Source organism: Temnothorax nylanderi, unplaced genomic scaffold (assembly GCF_030848795.1).
Source record: "Temnothorax nylanderi isolate EJ_2023f unplaced genomic scaffold, tnyl_v1.0 TNYL_tig0381_pilon, whole genome shotgun sequence".
In the NCBI taxonomy this organism is placed as follows: domain Eukaryota; kingdom Metazoa; phylum Arthropoda; class Insecta; order Hymenoptera; family Formicidae; genus Temnothorax; species Temnothorax nylanderi.
The window spans coordinates 96,632-102,631 of NW_027249443.1; the positions used below are offsets into that span (position 1 = coordinate 96,632).

The 6,000-nt window shown below is 35.9% G+C and overlaps 1 long non-coding RNA gene across 4 annotated transcripts in view; it reads right to left on the reverse strand.

The window, feature by feature from the left end:
- The window catches only part of LOC139782015 (uncharacterized), a 46,995-nt gene extending 41,787 nt beyond the window's left edge, over positions 1-5,208 (reverse strand). For 2 of the 4 annotated variants that reach the window (XR_011720765.1, XR_011720764.1), the window contains exon 1: positions 4,107-5,191. This is a non-coding gene — a long non-coding RNA (uncharacterized lncRNA). Of the gene's footprint in view, positions 1-4,106 lie in introns of all 4 variants that reach the window. The other 2 variants (XR_011720767.1, XR_011720766.1) reach the window with 2 other exon arrangements.
- Between the last annotated feature and the right edge of the window lie 792 nt (positions 5,209-6,000).

Consider the following 6,000-nt stretch of genomic DNA (forward strand, 5'->3'; position numbering starts at 1 on the left):
CTGGATAAATGTATTTAAATGATATGATTTAATATCGACTCATAATATTATAAATCGAGACTTACATAAGTGTTCAGAGATGACGGGAACCAAGACAGACAAAACTTCTGTGGTATCGATATAACACGAAAAAAATATACATGTACTGGAATGAGTTCTTGGGAGGTTTGATTATTAATTTGTTATTACTTACTTTTTTATTTATTCCTAATATCATTTTCAACTACATAAACAAATAGTCTATAGGTACAAGAGGCTCCCTTCAAAATATTTTTGTATAAGTCATTTCGTATGCACTTTTCAATAATGTAAATAACCACGTTTTTAAAACATTATATGTTCCGTTTTGAAACACGCGTGTTGTCTGGGTTACTAACAAAGTTATTTACACTATTATTTACATTGTTAATGGAAATAAAAAGGTTAATAAGACTAAATATAAAGAGCGTTATAATTTAATAACAAAAATTAATAACATTGTCTAATAACTTATTAGTTATATTATTAATATCGTACTTTATACTTTGCACAAAATTGCTATATAAATTAGTAAATTACTATAACGGTGGATTATTACACTAACTTCATGCGAAACTATTTTTTTCAACTTACAATCATAAAATGCTATGCAATTAAAAGGCGGTATTATGATAAAGATGATATGCATATGCTTGCAAAATCCTGTTTTGTCTGAAACAATGGCTTTGCGAAATGTATTTTAAAAAAGGTACAATCGCGACAATGCATTTTTATATTGCAAATGCAGTACAAATAAATATTGCGATTTGCATTCTCAGTAACGAGTATTTGTTCTACATGTTTATTATTATTACTAATACTATATTCACGCGATAGCATTATGAGATTTCACAATCAGTATAACGACGAAAGGTGAATCCCATTAGATTCACATATACTTTTCATCACTTATCAACTAGATTTGTTTAGAAATTTGCAGCAATCATGTATAATTATGCGAGGATATTATTTCGATGAGACAAAGAAAACGAAATTTCATACTCGTTAATCGTCATGTCCATAAGTAAAGCAGAAAAATTTAATTATTTGTGTTCGCTGAAATAAATTTACTTTGTACTACCGCGATTGCGGATTTTAATTTCTTCTCTTCAATACATAGATACAAATGCACAAATACACCCACTCTTGACTTGTCTGCGCGCACGTTTACTCGTATGTGCTCGCCTCAGTCTCGTGTTGTGTGTATGTACGCGTACATGCTTTTTTATGCCCTTTCAATCTACGTTTATTCATTCTTTTATGGATACCAACCGGGCTCGCCTTTCATTTTGTTTCAACGGAGGAGGAGAGAACCGAATGAAAAGTTGAAACGGGCGGAGGAAAAGAGTAGAAATAAACGAATGGGAGGATAGGAGAGGAACGAGAGTGTAGGAGGGTACGTACGGAAAAAGAGGGGAAGCGGAGAATCGAGGGGGAAATGAAAAAGGAGACAAGGAGAAAGGGGCGAGAGCGGGTGGCGGGTTGTTACTCCCGCAATGGTGCTGAGGCAGGGGAGGAAAGGCTCGCTCGAAGATGGAGGAAGAGTATATAAACCTGTAGAAATGCATTAGGTACCTACCTACGGGCGATATTACCCAGGGAAAAATTCTGCTTCTCAAAGGGTCGACCCGAGTGCTTTTCAAAGTAGATTTTCGGAACGAGCTTGTCCGATCTTTCTTAAAAGGATCGCATCGAAAGGGGGAAATTGCACTAACTCGATGGACACGATGGCCTACCGATTTAATCATTAACGCCATAAGATTTCAGATATATATATATATATATATATATATCTGAAATCTTATGGCGTTAATGATTAAATCGGTATATATATATATATATATATATATATATATATATAGTGATTAACAAAATACGAGATTAAAAAACTAAAAAGAATTAAATATACTAAATAAAATGGCGTAAATTATATAATAAAAAATAGCTCATAATTATTCATTTAAAGTTTTTTGACTAATGACAGATAAGTTTTTTTTATTTATTCTTTTTAGTTTTTTAGTACTATATATGACAATATTAACTTATATGTGCGCGCGTGTGCATGCGTGGGCAAGCATTAAAAATAAGAGTTCAGATATTAGAGAGTAAACAGAAAATCACTTCTATCTCTATAATAAGATTAATTTTTTGACTTATATAGATTAGATATCCTTTATTATTTTGCTTTATTGTGAGTTTACTGTGGTGAGTACTATATCTGTCTCTAAATCTCAATTTCTTAATATCCTGCAATGTATAATGTGTATATACATATATATGTATGTATGTATGTATATAAAATACAAGTTAGGAAATATTACAGGATGAAAAATATTTTTTAATTTTAATTTTTAAAATAAATTAAGAATCTGAGACTGATGACTCTCATTCAATATTTTTTGAAATTGATCTGATATCGTGATTAATGATATAAAAAGTTAAAAACAATTTTATTGAATTTTTTAAATTAGGCAACTGAGCACAAATGAAATCCATTGCATTACTTAATATTCGCCGTTTTATTACTTTGTTTTATTACTTCATAGCAGGAGATCTGACGAATAGATACGCACAATCGGAAACATTGATCGCGCGATGCCACAACGGTATTCTATGGAAGAGATTTAATTTAGACGAACGTTTCAAATCAGATTGAACCGGGAAATAAGGACGTTGTATGGTAATAGTAGTAGTACCAATGGCGACGGTGTAGTGAGGAGCAATAGAATCGAGAGAGACGAGATGTGGGGTAGGAAAGGAAGAGAGAAAACCCTTCATAGTGTTTGGATAAACGAGGACAGAAATCGGATTGGACATACCGCCATTGAATAATACTGGAGTATTGAGGAATCAATAAATATTAATAATCATCGCTTGTAACTATCATGAGTCTCAATTAGAATTTATATGTACACTAACATTCATAAGTATTTGTTCAGGCAAGTTTTCTGTATTTCTCAGACACGTTAATAATAATCCTTAAAACAATTTTATTTTAAAATACCTAAATGACAAACTACCATCAGTACTTCAAAATTAAATCTAAAATACTAAAATAAAAATATCTTGAATAAAAAACATTGTAAAAATAGACAAATATATACTTGCGAATAATAATGTGCATCGTGCATTTTTCCCAATTTTTTAAATCGATTCATATTTGGAGAAAAAATGTCATTTAACATTGCAAAGAGTCCGTAACTTGATTTTTACAGCGTTCTGACCTTGCGTATAAATTGTCGGAATTGTTGCCAAAAATTATTCTTTTAATACATCGCTTTTACACGTATACGTAAAAAATCTTATAATTTAATAATTTAAATTTATTTTAATGTATTTAATTAATTTCAATATAATTTCCACTTTCTTATTAGTTGCTTTGAGTACAGTCATTTAACTGTTTATATTTTTAAGTAACTAATGTATAATTATAATAATGCACTTGTATAAACTATTTTTTACCACAATCTGAATTATGCCGGAGATATTATATTAGATCATATGACATCGCAGGTGATATCATTAGCAGACACAAACAAAAATGCCAACACCGAACTGACGAACAGTCAGTACGTAAACAATTAAGCCGTTGCAATTGTTTAATGATATCACAAATTATGAAAAATGAGAACGTTTCCCTTTGAAATATCTCTTATTGTAAAATAGAAATCGTTTAACAATAGTACATATATAACAGTGACAGAATCTAGCTCTCTGAATTGAAGTACAGCTTAATGACAATAATTTGTAACTGTTTCATAAATTGGATAGAATTTCTCGAGTTTTCTCTTATTTTTCAAGTTATATCTTTCATCGTTGATTTTGTTAAAAAGTTGTTAGATTTATTTAGAGAAGTCTGAATACGTTTTTTGTATTCCTATCTTTTGTGGAAAATGGCCTTGTTTAGGAGAATATAATCGTATTTATATAAATAATCGTTTATATAAATAAGATTTAGAAAAGTCTATGTCATAAAAAATACGTAGTGACATTTCTCAAGCGAGGTATATATATGTATATATATACTTGACGCAAGACCATACTGCGTTTCTTGATCAGTCTTATACTTAGGACAGTATTCAACTCACCTTGTAGGAATACTGATCAAACATTCTGCAGGCTTCGAGATCACTACTGAGAACGGAATAACCGGCATCCATACTGACCCGACACTTCTTCTCGCCGCCTAGAACGAGCCCTTGTAAATGAAAAGCGATCTATCACGCACAAACACAGTTTAATAACTAGTACCGAACAAACTGATCGCAATTGCACCAACTATACCGTCGCTCATCGTACGATTCGTCTTACGCACAAATGTGACGCGTGATTATTATTATCGCGATATTGTCTCGTCGTATTACACTTGATCGGTATTTGGCACGCTTCAGAGTTCGGACGTTTCAATCGCGACGCGTGCAACGCACGATGTGTAACGCGATGACTCACGATTCCCGTGAATCTTCTGCCAACTTTGATTTTAGGCGGGAACTCACGATTAAATTTCAAATTATTTTCGATTATCAAGATATTAAAATGTCTCGCTGCGTAATCAGCGAGTATCCGCTATTTTTCTGCTGGAATCGACCGGCGAACGTTAATAATTTTATTTAAAACAAATGACAGTGACATAAATCGAATTGCGATCCGAAGCACCGGAAACGGTTCAACTCTTGACCACTGCCGATTGCGCGCGGCTGAAAATGGACCGTCAGCGTAGCACGTGGACAACGCGACTATGATCGTCACTGGTTGAGGTCGGCAGGTGCCATGCAAGACGTCGAGATAGTGCGGTTTGTAACGAGAGAGGGCGACCGCCGGCGACCGCGCGCGCGAGCGTGCAACGGCGGCTGTACGTCGGCGGCTATACGGCGGTTACGCTCGTGGCGGGGGCTAGGGAAACTCTTCCGCTGCGTGAGCGCTAGCGCGAACGTGAATCTTAAGATTAGGCTGTACACCTGGAGTACACGAGTACGAATACAATCTGTGTTATGGACAAAGCTGTTATGTTAGGTTAGGGTTAGTTCGCGTATGGTATCGCAATATCGCGCGTTACACGTGCTATACCGCGTCATGGGTGCAACACGAGATAGTTTTCCCACTGTAAGACTCGATGTTGCTCTCTGTTTTGTTCGACTCTCTGTCTCTGTCTCCCTCTCCTCCCTCCTCTTCCCCTCTCTCCCCATACCCATCCACCCTTCCTCTCATCCCCCCCTCTTTCCCTTTCCCTCTCCTACTTCTCACTGCCTCATTCTCTCTTCCTCTTTTCTTCCTCTCTCTCACTTTTCCTCCCCTCCCTCTTCTCCACCCCTCCTCTCTTTTCTAACCGTTCGATGTACATGACGTTCGTCGATCGTTTTCTCGCGACTGCTCGCGACTGTCCGCTCACGCGGGATTCGCAGAACGGATCGACTTCCCTCCACGATGCGCGACTCCGACAGAAACGCGTATGGCCCGCGTCACTTCGCGAAAACCCTAGAGTCATGGATGCCACCTTTGTATTCTTTGCAGGTTTACTGTAGTCCAGTCAAATTAGACAAAAAAAGGCTTTTGCTCGGAAGTGAAGAGAGATTTATGAAACCTTTTTAGGGTTGTTGGGGGGATGTAGAAGAGCTTATTTCTGAGTTTTCGGGTTAATCGGACCGATGGGTTTTTAAGGGGGGGAGGGGGAATGAAAAATTTCGTTTTTTCGCAATAACTCGGCGAATTTTGACCGTACATGATTGACTAACCCCTCATTTTGTAGCTCTTTTAAAGCCCTACAATTCATTTCGTGAAGACCCTAACTTAAAATCAAGATTTGTCGAGTTCTAGCCGGTGAAAGTGGGAAAAAATGTATTTTGTCGCGGTTTTTTGCGTTTATCTCGTTTCCATTAATAGATAGAAATATGCCGCCACTGACAAAGTTGTAGGGCTTGAAGAGACCTACAAAATGAGGGGTCAGTCGTTCAGATTCGTTAAAAATTGAGCCCAGGAAAGCCT